This window comes from Rhinopithecus roxellana, chromosome 5 (assembly GCF_007565055.1).
Source record: "Rhinopithecus roxellana isolate Shanxi Qingling chromosome 5, ASM756505v1, whole genome shotgun sequence".
Classification (NCBI taxonomy): Eukaryota; Metazoa; Chordata; class Mammalia; order Primates; family Cercopithecidae; genus Rhinopithecus; species Rhinopithecus roxellana.
The window spans coordinates 103,910,236-103,926,578 of NC_044553.1; the positions used below are offsets into that span (position 1 = coordinate 103,910,236).

A 16,343-nucleotide genomic window follows, 5' to 3' on the forward strand; every position below is an offset into this window, starting at 1 on the left:
GTGTGTGTGTCTGTATATGTGATTCCTGGGGAGGGGAGAGGCCGAAGCTGGAAGGATGTAAGGGAGGAGAGCCCAGCCAGGCGTGAGGGCCTGGGGCGGCGGTCCTGGGGCCTCGGTGGGCTGTGCACTTGCTGTGCTGCTTCCCTGGAAGGTCTTGACGGGGTGCTGGCCAGCCCTGTTCTCCTGCTTGGCATCGGACGGTGAGCCTGCACATCTGGGGCCTCGGTCAGGTGCGTAGCATGCAGGTGCCCGCGGGTTTAACATGCAGGCTGTGCTTGTCCTTGGTGCTCTCCACAAAGGCCTGGAAGGCAGGGGCCTCAAAGTGTCCCTTAAAAGGCCTCTGAGGCTTCTGCTTCCTCCCAGAGAGTTTCGTGAGTTCACTCTCAAGGAACCAGTGAGGGGAAAGAGTTTTCTCCAGAAAGCGCTGTTCTCTGTGGATGAGGCCTCCCCAGCCCAGTGCATTGCTCCCTAGCCTCCACTCCTGTTTTGCTGGGTTTCTTTGGGCCAGAAGGCTGGAGAGTGTAAAATGGCCCCACCGGCACCAGTGGCCTCAGACTCCTGTGTGCACAGGAAGGAAGCTGTAGGGGAGGCACTCGGCATTAGGTTACAGACACAACCGAATTCCTTCCTCACAGTGTGTTTGTCCCATGAGGAAGGAACCACACTCCCTGGTTCCTCCTTTGCGCTGCCTCCCATAGAATCAAAGCTCCATCTCCAAGCCTTTTAGTTCTAAGGGACTAGGTTCTTTCCATGAGGTCCCACATTTCCTGAAAGTGGCGATTGCAGTGCAGGTGCCCTTTTCTCTTCCTGAGCAGGGCCAGCTCTCCGTACAGTTTGTCTCCTTATCTCCAATCACTTCTAACTGTCTCCTCCAGCATCCCCCGTGAGCTCACTCTGCAGCCTGACCTAGTTGTGTGGGCGCCATCCTTGCCTCTGTGCTGATTACTCCCAGGACCTTGCTGCCTTCAGTTCTGATTCCTCTAAGAACTTTTCAGTTCTTAGTTCTTCCTCTAACTATTCAGTCAATCTTCTCTTCTCAGTGGTATCTTGGAGCTCCACCAGCAGGCCTGTCTTAGGGGACTCTGGCCAAACACATCTCTGAAGTATATGAATTCGTGAAGCTTTGGGATCAGGAGGCAGATCCAGTCCCATTTCTGGCACTGACTGACTGGTCTCTTGGCTTCTCTGAGCCTCTTTCTTCATCAGTAAAATACTGAAAAAAAAAAAAAACAGTATCAACTTCACAGGGTGGCAAGCTCCATGGGCATCGTGATCATATTTATAAAACATATGTGCTGGCCACAGAGGCACAGAGGCCTCGCCACAGAGGCACGAGCCTGTAATCCCAACAGTTTGGGAGGCTGAGGCAGGAGGATTGCTTGAGCCCAAGAGTTTGAGATCAGTCTGGACAACAAAGTGAGACCCCCATGCCTATAAAAAATAATAATAATAATAAAATTATCTGGGTGTGGTGGCACATGCTTGTAGTCCTAGCTACTCGAGAGACTGAGGCAGGAGGATTGCTTGAGTCTCAGAGTTTGAGTCTGCAGTGAGCTATGATTGCACCACTGAACTCCAGCCTGGGTGACAGAGCAAGATTTTTCTCTCTCTTTAAAAAAAAAAGTGTATGCGTGGCCAGGCGCGATGGCTCACGCCTGTAATCCCAGCACTTTGGGAGGCCGAGGTAGGTGGATCATCTGAGGTTGGGAGTTCGAGACCAGCCTGAACAACATGGAGAAATCCCGTCTCTACTAAAATTACAAAATTAGCCGGGCGTGGTGGCACATGCCTGTAATCCCAGCTACTCAGGAGGCTGAGGTAGGAGAATCACTTGAACCCAAGAGTTGGAGGTTGCAGTGAGCTGAGATCACACCATTGCACTCCAGCCTGAGCAAAACTCCATCTCAAAAAAAATAAAAATAAAAAATAAAGCATATGTGCTATCAATTATTGTTACTATTACATGAAAAGCATTATTCATTGTCATTGATCCTGCCTCATCTAGCATAAATCTCAAGTCTAATATTTCTTGGGGGGACGGGGGTTTTCTCTACAATTTTCTCCCTTTATTTATTTATTTTTATTTTTTATTTTTTTCCGAGATGGAGTCTTGCTGTGTTGCCCAGGCTGGAGTGCAGTGGCTCAATCTTGGCTCACTGCAACCTCCGTCTCCCGGGTTGAAGCAATTCTCCCACCTCAGCCTCCTGAGTGGATGGGATTACAGGCACCCGCCACCAGGCCCGGCTAATTAGTTTTTTTTTGTTGTTGTTTGTTTGTTTGTTTGTTTGTTTTATAGTAGAGACGGGGTTCCACCATGTTGGCCAGGCTGGTCTTGAACTCCTGACCTCATGATCTGCCTGCCTCAGCCTCCCAAAGTGCTAGGATTACAGGCATAAGCCACCAAGCCTAGCCCATTCTCTCTCTCTTTTTAATGTAATTCTTTTTTTTTTCTGTCTCTTACCAGAAGGAATGTAATTCTTTTTTTAATTAGAAGGTGAGGATGATGGCTGCAGTGTTGGAGAGGAAAACAGAACAGGGTGTGGAAGGAAAGATAAATCGGCGATCAGCAGCCTGGACTCCCAGGGTATGTGGCAGCAAATTCAGTTGTGAAGGAATAAAGTTTGGAAACCTAGTGCTGGACTCCTCATCTCTGTGGACAAGAGACCAGCCCCACCTCTACAGATGCCCTGTGGGCACTCCCAGGAGTCTCTGACCGGACCCAAGGATACACGGGCAATTGGTGCCCTCTTCACTTGTCTGTGTTGCTCTGGCTTGTCACATCTGGAACACAGGCCAACAGCCCAGGAGGCAGGGCCCCAGGGAGACATGTGCTGGGCCACCTGCAGAGTGAGAAATGAAGGGACAGGGAGTCTCCTGAAAGGGGACAGCAAGTCTGGCGGCAGAGGGTCAAGAAAGCCTGAGGGCCCAAGGCCCTGAAGTCATGGCTGGGGGTCTACCTTGCAGGGAGGCTGAGCGGAGGAAACGCAAGAAGACGCGGGCCATGAGCATGAGCCGGGAGAGGAAGCAGGAGGTTAGAAGTAAACCACATTGACTGTGGGGCTATCAGCATAGCAAAACGTTGCAAACGCCCTCACTTTCCATCAGTGTGGGAAAGGCTAAATACATACGAGTATCCACACGATGAGGAGGCTGAACAGAAAGATGACAATTTGCATTATGTATTGATGTGAAACGATATCCAAGTTAAATAAAATAATTTTCTTGTTGGTAGGGTTGTTTCAATTTTTTTTGTTTGTTTGTTTTTTTGAGACAAGATCTCCCTTTGTCACTCAAGCTGCAGTGCAGTGGCGTGTTCATGGCTCACTGCAGCCTTGACCTCCCGGGTTCAAGCGATCCTCCCACCTCAGCCTCCCAAGTAGCTGGAACTACACCCGGCTAATTTTTAAATTTTTTATAGAGACGAGGTCTCCTTATGTTGCCCAGGCAGGTCTTGAACTCCTGGGTTCAAGTGATCCTCCTGCATCAGCCTCCCAAAGTGCTGGGATTACAGGCAGCAGGCACCAGGCCCGGCCCCCACCCCACAATACTTTTTTAAATAATAATTTGCCTGCTTTTAAAAAGGAAGAATATTTACGTGTTTACTTGAATGTGCATAAAATGCCTCTGGAAGGATTCACAAAAACCCATTTCAGACAGTGTTTATTTAACAGGTAGACTCAATTGGGGAAGATGAGAAAGTTCTGGACATGGATGTTGGCGATGGTTGCATACAATGCGAATAGACTTAATGCCACTGGACTGCACACTTAAAAATGGCTAAAATGGGGGCTGGGCGCAGTGGCTAACACCTGTAATCCCAGCACTTTGAGAAGGTGAGGTGGCCAGATCACGAGGTCAGGAGATCAAGACCATCCTGGCTAACACAGTGAAACCCCATCTCTACTGAAAATACAAAAAATTAGCCAGGCATGGTGGAGGGCGCCTGTAGTCCCAGCTACTCGGGAGGCTGAGGCAGGAGAATGGCATGAACCCAGGAGGTGAAGCTTGCAGTGAGCCGAGATCGCGCCACTGCACTCCAGCCTGGGTGACAGAGAGAGACGCGGTCTCAAAAAAATAAATTAAAAAAAAAAAAAAAGGCTAAAATGGGCTGGGTGCGGTGGCTCATGCCTGTAATCCCAGCACTTTGGGAGGCTGAGGAGGGTGGATCACCTAAGGTCAGGAGTTTGAGACTAGCCTGACCAACAGGGTGAAACCCGTCTCTACTAAAAATACAAAAATTAGCCGGGCTTGGTGGCAGATACCTGTAACCCCAGCTACTCGGGAGGCTGAGACAGGAGAATCGCTTGAACCCAGGAGGCGGAGGTTGCAGTGAGCCGAGATTGCACCACAGCACTCCAGTCTGGGGCATCAAGAGCAAAACTCTGTCTGAAAAAAAGAAAAAGAAAAATGGCTAAAATGGTAACTTGTATGCTATGTATATTTAACCACAATTTTTAAAAACCCACCAAAAACTATTTTGACAGTTGCCTGTGGGAAGAACTGGATGTTTGAGAGAGGGAGAGAGGCTTTTCACTGCATATCCTTTTGTACACATTGAAATCTTTTCAAAAAATAAGTAAATGAAATTAAACATACAAGAAGCAGTAAGCAGGTAAGGCCCAAGGACAAGCTAAGCCTTGCTCAGCCTGTAGCTGACAGGCAGCATGGGGGAGTGGCTGGCTCACTTACAAAGACACTATTTACAAAGCCAGTGAGGGGCGTAGGAGAAGTAGGGATTGTGCAGCAACGAGGGGTGGACGGGAGCAAGAGGAACACCCCGTGGGACAGAGTCTGCCTGAGAGGGGCCGTGACCTTCCTTTTAGGTCCAGCCCAGCCTGGGCGACTCTGCAGGGAGGACTGCAGGGGAATGAATACAGACTCCCCACCCCTTCCCTCCCTTTGATCTCCGCTGGGTTCCTCACTGGCCATGACCAAAAGGGGGCCAGAGGGCAAGGGTGGCGTCCACGCAGTGCACACAGCAGCTCCTACAGGGCACAAAGCTGGAAGAGAGGAGGGATGACTTCTGGTAGGGCCTGTGGGCGAGGAGCCAGCCTGCCTGGGTGCACAGCCCAGCTCTAGCATTCACTACCTGGGTTTCCTTAGGCATCAAGATCTGGAACCCAGCAATAATCATATTGATCCTAGAGGCTGTTATGAGAATGAAGTTTGTTAATCCATGTAAAGTGTTTAGGACAGCACTCCGCACAGGATAAACCCCAGACACGTGAATTGTGACTGGCTGTGTGAAACCTAGAAGCTTTCTGTGGCCTCTATGGAGGCAGGATCTAATGGATCCATTCCGAGAGTGGGAAGGAGGAAGCCAGCAGTGGATGCTAAGTTCAGGCTGGCACATGGGAACGACAGTAACACTGAGGCATTGAGAATCTGTAAGTATCAAGACTGTGTGGGATCTGCTGTGTCCATTGTCCTTAAACCCTCACCATGCAAGCAGGCTGGGTGGAGTCGACCCTGTCTAACAGAGGAGGGGATTAAAGCTCAGAGGGATGAAGCTCCCTGTCCAAGGTCACACAGCCGACAAAGGCCCGCACTTTCACTGCTGCACCCCTCCCAGCTGCTAAATGTTCTTTTAGAAACTCAGAGCATGCTGGGGGAGGTGGCTCATGCCTGGAACCCCAGCGCTTTCGGAGGCTGAAGTGGGAGGATTGCTTGAGGCCAGGACTTTGAGACCAGCCTGGGCAACAGAGTGAAACCTCGTGTCTACAAAAATACAATAAAAACAAGAAACTCAGAGCCCATGAAAGATTTATAAGTTGCAATATAAAAAATTAGAATTGAGGCTGGGCATGGTGGCTCACTCCTGTAACACCAGCACTTCAGGAAGCCAAGGCAGACAGATCACTTAAGGACAGGAGTTCAAGACCAGCCTGGCCAACATGGTGAAACCACATCTCTACAAAAATACAAAAATTAGCCAGGTGTGCTAGTGCATGCCTGTAATCCCAGCTACTCCAGAGGCTGAGGCATGAGAATCGCTTGAACCCGGGAGGTGGAGGTTGCAGTGAGCTGAATTAAGCCACTGCACTCCAACCTGAGCGACAGAGCAAGACTCTGTCTCGAAAAATAAAAATTAAATTAAATTTAAAAATTAGAATTGAGAATATCCTCTATTTAGCAGAATTTTCTCCGAGCTTCTTACCAGATATCTTAGCACTTACACAGAGGGTAAATTCTGATTTCAGATTACGTTCTATGGGGAAGAGTCTTTAAGTGTCAAAAATGTCAAATCTATTAACTTTAAAATGCAACTTTAAAGAGGACTGCAGGAAATTTTACAAAAAATTAAAAATAATAAATCTATCTTTAAAAATAATGCATTTTTCAGAAAAATATCAGTGCCATGGTATTTAGAGTCAGATATGGTTAAGAAAGTGATTAGGCCAGGCGCGGTGGCTCACGCCTGTAATCCCAGCACTTTGGGAGGCCGAGGCAGGTGAATCACCTGAGGTCTGGAGTTCAAGACCAGGCTGGCCAACATGGTGAAACCCCATCTCTACTAAAAATACAAAAAATTAGCTGGGCATGGTGGCCGGCACCTGTAATCCCAGCTGCTTGGGAGGCTGAGGCAGGAGAATCGCTTGAACTCGGGGGGCGGAGATTGCAGTGAGCCGAGATCATGCCATTGCACTCCAGTCTGGGTAACAAGAGCAAAACTTCATCGAAAGAAAGAAAGGAAGGAAGGAAGGAAGGAAGGAAGGAAAGAAAGAGAAAGAAAGAAAGAAGGAAGGAAGGAAGGAAGGAAGGAAGGAAAAAGGAAGAAAGAAAGAAAGAAAGAAAGAAAGAAAGAAAGAAAGAAAGAAAGAAAGAAAGAAAGAAAGAAAGAAAGAAAGAAAGAAAGAGAAAGAAAGAAAGAAAAAGAAAAGAAAGAAAGAAAGAGGAAAGAAAGAAATTCAAGTAGGCTGGGCATGGTGGTTCACACCTGTAATCCCAGCACTTTAGGTGGCCGAGGCAGGTGGATCACCTGAGGTCAGGAGTTCAAGACTAGCCTGGCCAACATGGCAAAACCCTGTCTCTACTGAAAACACAAAAATTAGCTGGGTATGGTGGTGGGCTTCTGTAATCTTAGCTACTGGGGAGGCTGAGGCAAGAGAATCACTTGAACCCGGGAGGAGGAGGTTGCAGTAAGATGAGATCGCGCCATTGCACTCCAGCCTGGGTAACAAGAGCAAGACTCCATCTCACAAAAAAAAAAAAAAAAGTGATTTGAGCACAGGAATATGTACCAAGAATAATGTTTTTCTTTTTTATTTTTAAATATTGAAATAACCAATATAAACACGTTTTATTTGTTCTAATGCACATATTATTTTAAATAATTTTATTTTTGAAAATAGTTTTTAACTATGTTATTTTATAAATTCATCCATATAATAAAATGAATATCTTCGAAAATAAATACTTAACAATGTTTGAAGTCCAAGGCCACCGCCTATGTCAGCATCTGTCAAGGGTTACGTGGGTCGCCTCCTTGTTCCTTGTCCCTGCAGCTTCACAAATGGAAAGATAATTTTCATCCCTATCAGCCTCAATTCATGATAAATATAGATGAATGAGTGGATGGACAAACAAAACATTGAAGGACAAATTGGCCAATGTACAGGGGAGCTAGTGACAAGACTGGAAAGACGGTTTGGGTTACACAGGAAAGGCTGTTTTTTTTTTTTTTTTTTAGACAGGGTCATCTGGCTCTGTCACCCAGGCTGGAGTGCAGTAGCACAATCACAGCTCACTACAGCCTGGAACTCCCAAGGCTCAACTGATCCTCCCACTTCAGCCTCCAAAGTACCTGGGACTACGGGTGCATGCCACCGTGCGCGGCTAATCTTTGTGTTTTTAGTAGAGACAAGGTTTCACCATGTTGGCCAGGCTGGTCTTGAACTCCTGGGCTCAAGTGATTCTCCTGCCTCAGCCTCCCAAAGTGCTGGGATTACAGGCTTGAGCCATTGCGCCCAGCTAAGGAGAGGCTTTGACGTAAGACTGAAGAGTTGAGGTTTTACGTACGAGGCAGCACTGTGCCCACTGGGGCGTTGGGGTTTTGAACAAGAGAATGATGTGACGCAACTCGAGTTCTAAGGAAGATTTATCTCATGGAGGGGCGAGGAGAAAACTGGCAGGATCTTGTGGGAGCCTGGGTTGGTTGGGGGTTAACCAGTCCCTTTGGCAGTGACAGGAAAGTCTGGCCCCAGGGAAGAAGCTCACGATAGGAAATGTTTTCTTTCTGCATTTCGATGATGCCACCTGCCTCCCGAGGGGGTAGGGGTGGTGAGTTGAGTCCGTTGTAAGGTCAGGACCCGTGTCTCAGGCTGGGCATCGCCCAGAACCAGAACAGAGGGCAGCACCAAGAGCCCAGCATGCCTCTTCCTCTGGTTCTGTTTCTGGGGAGATTCTGTACCCCAGTATGGGAAGGATTAGGTCCTTCCTTCCAGTCCCTGAGACCTTCTTGCACACAGGCAGACCCTGGCCAGAACATTCTTCAGAGAGGTGTTTGTAACCCTTAGTGTATTTCCAGGATGCCCAGTGGATAACTTCTCACCACCCGAGACCATCCTGCTGTGATACATTCTGAGGGTCCGAGATAGCCCTAGAACAGAACATTCTAGATCAGCACTTTCTTGCTCTCTCCAGTCTTGCCTTGAATGCCAAAGTTCAAGTTGAACTGGACCTCAGGGAGAAGTCAGACAAACCATAAAGGAAGTGGCCGCCCTTCCCATTCGTGCACACATGAAAGGCTGGGAGAGATGAGAGGGGCTGCCGACGGGAAGCTTCATTCTTGACCGCAAGACCAGTGCTGGGCAGTTGGGGTATTTCTCAGCAGGAAGGCGGGCTGAGTGGTCAGCAGCCCCTTCCAGTGTCCTGCGGATGACATGCGACACCTGGGAGCCCCATACTGCTCCTTGCTAAACTCACACCTCTTAAGAAAAATGGAGGGTAAGTCCCTTGCCTACAGCAGCCTCCGTGGTGAAAAGACTCTCTCTGGAATCAAGTGGCTATTTTCAAATGAATCTCCTGAGGACCAAGTGATCCAAGCCTGCTCCTGGCTGATGGGATAGGGCTGGGCCATGGGCTCAAAAACGTATTGGCACTTAATCAATTCAACAAACATTTATTTATTTATTTTTTACTTATTTTATTTTATTATTTTGAGGCAGAGTCTCGCTCTGTCGCCCAGGCTGGAGTGCAGTGGCATGATGATCTTGGCTCATTGCAACCTCTGCCGCCTTCCGGGTTCAAGCAATTCTTCTGCCTCAGCCTCCTGAGTAGCTGAGATTATAGTTGCCCACCACCATGCCCAGCTAGTGTTTTGTATTTTTAGTAGAGACAGAGTTTCAGCATGTTGGCCAAGCTGGTCTCGAACTCCTGGGCTCAAGAGATCCTCCTGCCTTAGCTCCCTACAGTGATGGGATTACAGGCATGAGCTACCATACCTGGCCCAACAAATGTTTATTGAGCACCTACTATATGCTGTGCCCTGTGCTGGGTAGGAGGAAATGATGTGAACAAAACAAAACAATGTGCTGCTGAGGTCAAGATGCTCACAGGGCCAAGACTTTTAAAAGTCGCATTCCCCAGTGGACCAGAACTCTCAGGCTGGAAGTAGGGGGAGGTTGTGAGTCCCGGAGGAGAAACAGGAAGGCGGTGGCTCCTCCTACCTCAGGGGTTTGAAAATCTGGCCCGGGCAGTTTGTGGCACCCTGGTTGTGTGAGCTGAGAGCCTGGCTGGAACCGAGATAGACCCGTGACCGACCACAGCTGCCCCAACAGTGAGACGGGTCTGCTCCTGCTATCTTCCGTACAGTCGCTGAAGTCACAAGCTATGAGCCAGTGTTCCCTCAGTAGGCCAGGGTCCTCGGGGGATGTATGAGGAGATGGCGTACACTGGAAGCCTGTGGAGTCACGGCTGGGGAAAGACAGGCTGGACACTTGGGCCTCCGAGACACCCCTGGCTGGGTTCGCCTTTCAGAGTTTGAGCCAAGCCTGGAATCACTCCAGGGACAAAGGAGACACATCTGCCAATGTCTGCCCAACTCTCCTTGGCCACGGGAGCCCAGGACCAGCCATAAGTGGGCAGGAGCCGGGGGCCGTGCGGGGAATGGGGCTGCAGCAGAGGCCTTGGGACACGCATGGGTCAGCGGAGGCCCTTGAAGTCCTGGGCGGGCAGGTTCCTCAAAAGCAAAATCACTTGAAACAGGTTGTGCGGGACAGCTGAGGCCCTGTGCCCAGCCCCCGAGCACAAGAGGCTCCTGCAACAGAAACCGCTGGCCAGCAAGGCAGCTGCTGGCTGGAGACGCACAGAGACGGTTGAGGGCAAGGAGCTGAAGGGCGAGGATGAGGGGGTGCCCCTGGGGACCCCACCCTGAGCTCAGGCCGCTCCATCTGGGCTCTAATCCCCTCTTTTGTTTTCAGCTCATGCTTCTCCCCCAGTGAAGGGAGGCTGGGAGCTTCTGTTGTGGCCCTAGGAGCTGCCAACAGCAGTAGAAGGCAGGGCCTTGGCAGGCAGCCTCGCCTCTGTGGGAGCAGGCAGAGCTGATTACTCTAAGCTGCCAGCCACTGCCGGTACTTCCCAGCCCGCTGGCCTTGCCTCCTGTGTGGTGGACTCTGTGGGAGGGGACGGAGGGGTGGAGCGAGAGGAGGAGACCCAGCTGGGCCTTGAAGAGGAGCCAGGAGCTAAGAACTTGACCTAGAATCCCAGGATGAAGGACAAGTCCAGCCCCCTCCAGGATTCAGGGTCTCACCAAGGGGAATGAGGGGCCCAAGGTTCACTTAGTTGGGTTCTGGTGGAGCCAGGAAGAGAAGGGATGCGCTGGGGAGGCCCTGGAGAAGGGCCCTGGTGGAGCATGTACTGTGTCTGTCTTTCCTTTTCCCTACAAATCTTAGGGACTTTCCTGGGGTCAGGGCTGCTGTGTATAGCATGCAGGTGTGGGCTGAGGCGTGGGGGTCAGGCTGTGTCCATCTGGACGATGAGTTACCTTTTTCCAAATCACACCAAGGCCCTGTGCAGGTCAGTACCTGGTGTTGCCAGGCCAGCCTCAGGGGGCAGCTCATCAGAAACCAGCCCTGTGCACTGGGGAGGCTTCCGGCCTGGGGTGCCCTTTCTCAGAGGAGGGGTCACAGGGATGAAGGCTCAACCTGGAGGGGACCCGCAGGTCTGCAGGGTGCCCTGAGCCACTGGCTGGGAAAGCCTAGGCCTCCTTCCCTCCCCAGGCTGTTTGCTTCCACACCCTTCCCTGCCTGAGGACTCACTTCTGTCACTTCTGTTCGCCGCAGGAACCAATCACGTTTCATCCTGAGTGGAATGAGGCTGTGGAAGTCAAGGCCATAACTCAGTGTGGCACCTGCATTTGACCTGAAAAAATATAGACCATGAGGGTAAACGACCTGTCAAATGAGTACGCTGGGGCAGGACCAATTATTGAATTTCATACCTGCCCTAACATAATTCACAAGGATTTTAGATTTCCAGAAAGGAACCTCAAAGCCCTTTTCATGGCCACCGTGGTGGCTCACACCTGTATTCCCAGCACTTGGGGAGTCAGAGGCAGGTGAATTGCTTGAGGTCAGGAGTTCGAGACCATCCTGGCCAACATGGTGAAATCCCGTCTCTACTAAAAATGCAAAAATTAGCCGGGCGTGGTGGTGGGCACCTGTAATCCCAGCTACTCAGGAGGCTGAGGCAGGAGAATTGCTTGAACCCGGGAGGCGGAGGTTGCAATGAGCTGAGATGGGCCACTGCACTCCAGCCTGGGCAACAGAGCCAGACTCCATTTCAAAAAAAAAAAAAAAATTCTCTGTCAGGGTGGCAGGAAGGATTCCTGGAAATATGAAGGAGCTGAGGCTTTGAGGATAAATCCAAATTTGCAGGCTGGGGAGGCCCACCTGGCACAGAGGTGCAGAGGAGGGGCTAATCTGGGAACCAGAAGGAAGTGGATGACTGGGATGAGGTACAGCCGGCACAAGAGGGGAGAGGCCTAAGTCTGTGCCGAGGAGTAGACCCAGGGCCTCCACTTGGGTGGTGGTGATGGGGCGGGGGGCAGCCGGATAGCATAAAGGGCAAACACCAGGCTTCTGTGGCACCTCCTCCTCCCCACCGCCTCTGCGGCTGCCTCTGCCACTGCCTCTGCAACTTCCTCAGGGTTTTCCTACATTGTCAACCTGGCCAGCGTCCCACACGGCAAGGTCCTGCTGAGGTTTTGGGGGGGGGGGGGGGGCGGGCTCTGACAGGGACCCCTGGAAGGAGGTTGCTGCTGCCTCAGGCCTAGAGGCTCGTTCTGCACAGATCACCCGGATACTGAGAAATGCAGCTGCTATGGAATTTCTAGCCATAAACACAGAAATGTGGTGGGGAAGGAGCTGTTTAGGGAGGAGGAAGTAGGCACATTGCACACAGCTGCCGCTAGCCTGGGCTGGTCAGATCGTGCAGGGCGATGGTTCTCAAACTCAGCTTATGACCCAGGCGATGCTGTGATGCAGGTGCCTGGTGGGCTGAGAGCCCTGGAAGCTGGTGCAGACCCATTGGGAAGGCTGGGAGCTGGTGGCCCACTGTGGGGCATGGCAGCTCCAGAGACCCCAGATCTGTTCCTCTGGTGAGTATCGGCCTCCTCCACCTCACCACAAAACCTCAAAAGGGGTCTTCCCCCTGTATCCCACCTGCTCTCCCTGTGCTCCCACAGCTGAAGCAAAGGCAGTGCTAGAGGCTTGAGGGCCTTCTCCCTTAAATCAGCAATCATATTCTTTCCACCAGGAAAATAGCCTAAACAGAGCAGACGTGAGGATCGCTTTGGGTCTGTCTGGGTCTCCAAGGCTAAAATGCATTTTACCTGCGCCTAAGTCCTTGACCTCTTAGCAGTTACAGCTTATGGCGATGCCGTCAGTGGACAAAGATGAATATTCCAGAAGAAACCTTTAAAACCAACCAGGCAACAGAGAGAGCTTATAGCTGCTAAGAAACTGGAGGCAGTAAGGCACACGTTCTTTGCCCATCCCACAGCTATTAATATTAGACTGCAGATGCCGAGGAAGGGGTGTGCACCTGGTTGCTGAGGAAGGGCAGCATGAAATGCAGGGCCCAAGGAGGAGCTCAGGCAGGTCAAGGACGCAACCAGCCACCCTTTCCAGGGTCAGAGGCCGAGCGAGCAGAGGCACAGGGTGCTTGTTAGCGGCTAGACAGGCTCATCGCACAAGCTTGCAGGGCTCAATTAAGGGTCTTAGTCACCCACAGCCTTCTGCCTCCTAGGTCCTGAACTGCAGCCCGGGGATGGGGTGGAGGTGCTCTATCTGTGGGGCCGTCCCAAGGCCCTCGCTGAGGGGCTGGGCACAGTGAGGCCTGTGTTGGGACTTGCCGAACTGCACCAGCACTGTAGCTCAGTATTCTTTGTGGGAGGCAGAGGTTTACTCTTGATAATCCTCTCCCCAGCCCAGCCCAACCCTAGCTCTGGCCTGTGGCCTTGCATCCCATGAAAGTTGCCATGTGACAAAGTTAGAAGGGGCTGCGCTGCCTGGTGGGAGACAGGTCCACAAGCCCAGCCCCAGAGCCCTAAACCCCTCCCTGTAAGACCCACATAGCCAACCACAGTGAATAAATTAGCTGGATAATGCCATCCACCAGGAGGCAAATACTACTTTTATTTATTTTTAATTTTTTAATTTTTTTATTTTTTGAGACAGAGTCTCACTCTGTTGCTCTGGCTGGAGTACAGTGGTGCGATCTCGGCTCACTACAACCTTCCCCTCCTGGATTCCAGCCATTCTCCTGCCTCGGCCTCCCAAGTAGCTGGGATTACAGGTGTAAGCCACCATGCCCGACTAATTTTTGTATTTTTAGTAGAGACAGGGTTTTGCCATATTGGCCAGGCTGGTCTCGAATTCCTGACCTCAGGTTATCCACCTGCCTCAGCCTCCCAAAGTGCTGGGAATGCGGGCATGAGCCACTGCACCCGGCCCACGTACTACTTTTAAATCATAAGGCAAAACTTTGATTTGCTTCTTATTAGGCCATAAGCTTTGTTCGGTCTGTGTCCTTTCTGAGGCCTCAAGGGTGCTTCTGAGCCCCCTTTTGTGGATGCAAAGAAGCTCTGAAACTTGGAGTTTGGATTTGGGTGAGAATGTGGGTCAACTGTGCTAGATTTCACAAAGCGAGGGCTGTGTGTGACACAAGAAGCCCTGTGCAACAGGGCAAGACTCCATGGTCATTGAACTGCACAGAGACCTGGTTTTGAATCACCACCTACCATTGGTGTGACCTCGGGCAAGTCACTATCTCTGAGCCTTGGAATCCCATCTGTCAGGCAACAAAACATCCACCTCATCGGATTGCTATTGAGAGTCAAGGGGGTAGTGTTCAATCACCTCCGAGGGCCTGGTACCTGGTAGCGGCTAGGTGTGTGCCCCTACCACCTCTCCTTCATTAGGAGCGGGAGTCTTGGAATTCCATTCCTCTCCTGAGTAGTCATGGCCTGACCTCAGGAGGCAGCAGCAGCAAGAAAGGAAGGGAGGCAAGAGCAAGTGATGTTCTCACCAGACCCTCAGCCCAGGAACACGAGGGCTGCGTGGATAGGGGTGGGCTGAGAGGGTTTTGCATCAGGCTGGTCTGTTCCCTCCCTAGCCCATCTGCATTCTCCTCTGGAGATGGCCTGGGAGAACCCAACTGCAGAGCATTCAGGTGGGACCCTGGCACTAGCCCCAGAGGTGGAGGTGCTGCATTTAGCCTTCCTCTGGTCACAAGCTCCTTGTTCAAGGGTCTCAGGCCACCTTGACTATGGGTCTCCGTGGGGCCTGGCCTGCAGAAGGCCACATGGCACCTGTGCATCCCTGCATTGGTCACCACCCAGGACTGTGGCACGCAGAAGTGTTATCCATGGGCCTTCACTATCTGCTCCAGACACAGCAAGGAGTTGAAGTTTGAGAAACAGATAAACAAATGCCAAACATGAGCATAAACTTTAATATATTCAGACTGTTTTAGATATTAAATAGAAAAAAGACCTTGGTGCCTTTGAGGGTTCTGTGTGGCCTTTCCCTGGGTGGAGCTGGTTCCCTTAGAGGCAAAGCCAGGACCTGTCTCTTGCACCTTATGAGAGGGTGATGAGGGTGCGGCTTATCCTTTGTCCTCATGGTGGTGGCTGGCCCAGGACCTTCCTCGCCCTCCCTCCTCAGGTCTTGGGGAGATAGAAACTGCAGGTTGCCTGGGCGGCCCCAGGAACAGATTTGCATTATTTTGTGGCAACAAGCAAATTCTCTGGAGGGGATTTCTGGAAGAACCGGGAGTCACCCAGAGGGAAACTTCAGGAAACAGGAGAGCAGGAGGCCAGGAGGAAACAGGCCTGGGCAGGGGCAGAGGCTGCTTGGCCTGAGGCTCTGGGCCAAGGGATGGCTAAGGCCTCAAACCCCTCCTTCGCCCTTCCTCACAGTGGGCAGGAAGCCAGGCCCTGAGCAGGCTCAGGCGCTGCCTCCGTGCCCTTGCTGACCTGCAGGAAACTCGCCCAACCCAGGCCTATGTCAGCAGAAGGACGATGACCTAAGAAGCCAGGCTGCAGAACAAGATGGAAAATTCCCGACGCTCCCGCACCTAAGGCTGCACCCGGGGTGGGAATATTATGCTTCTCTGGCCCTGACTGCATGGGGGAGGGCTGCCCCTGCTCTGGGCTGGCAGCTCAGTCAGGGGCTGGGACAAGAGCAAACTGAACCGCTTCAAGGGGAGGGAAACAGAGCCCCAGCCCTTGACCTTCCATTTGGTTCCTGTGTCGCTGGACCCGGCGTAACTGTGGCTGTGTGGGTGTGTGTGTTGGGCAGGGATGGGGTGGTGATTACAAAACAGAGGAAGGCAGGCCTACTTTCTGCATAGAAAGAACATCCAACAGCCCTCCAACACAAGCTGAGAGTCTGAAAAAGTCAGGCCATGTTGGCTTGAAGAAATCAAGCTGCATATCCAGCAGCATATCAAGATTTTAAATTTAAGAACTATGGGTCAGATGCAGTGGTTCATGCCTGTAATCCCAGCACTTTGGGAGGCCAAGGTGGGTAGATCACCTGAGGTCAGGAGTTCAAGACCAGCCTGGCCAACATGGTGAAACCCCGTCTCTACTAAAAATACAAAAATTTAGCTGGACGTGGTGGCAGGAGCCTGTAATCACAGATACTTGGGAGGCTGAGGCAGGAGAATGGCTTGAACCCAGGAGGCAGAGGTTGCAGTGAGCCGATATTGCGGCATTTCACTCCAGCCTGCGTAAAAAAGCGACATTTCATCTCAAAACAAAACAAAACAAAAAGAACTATGACAGCTCAGATGCGTATGTTCTGAAGTTCATCTGAACCTGGTTAATGCAGTGCCTG

The 16,343-nt window shown here is 51.2% G+C and overlaps 1 long non-coding RNA gene across 1 annotated transcript; it reads right to left on the reverse strand.

Annotated features, from left to right (window-relative positions):
• Nucleotides 1–427: 427 nt before the first annotated feature.
• On the reverse strand, nucleotides 428–11,427 carry LOC115897419. Its single transcript, XR_004057203.1, has 3 exons — nucleotides 11,259–11,427; nucleotides 7,423–7,505; nucleotides 428–1,213 (listed from the first exon to the last, which is right to left on the reverse strand). It is a non-coding gene; the product is annotated as an uncharacterized LOC115897419 (long non-coding RNA).
• Between the last annotated feature and the right edge of the window lie 4,916 nt (nucleotides 11,428–16,343).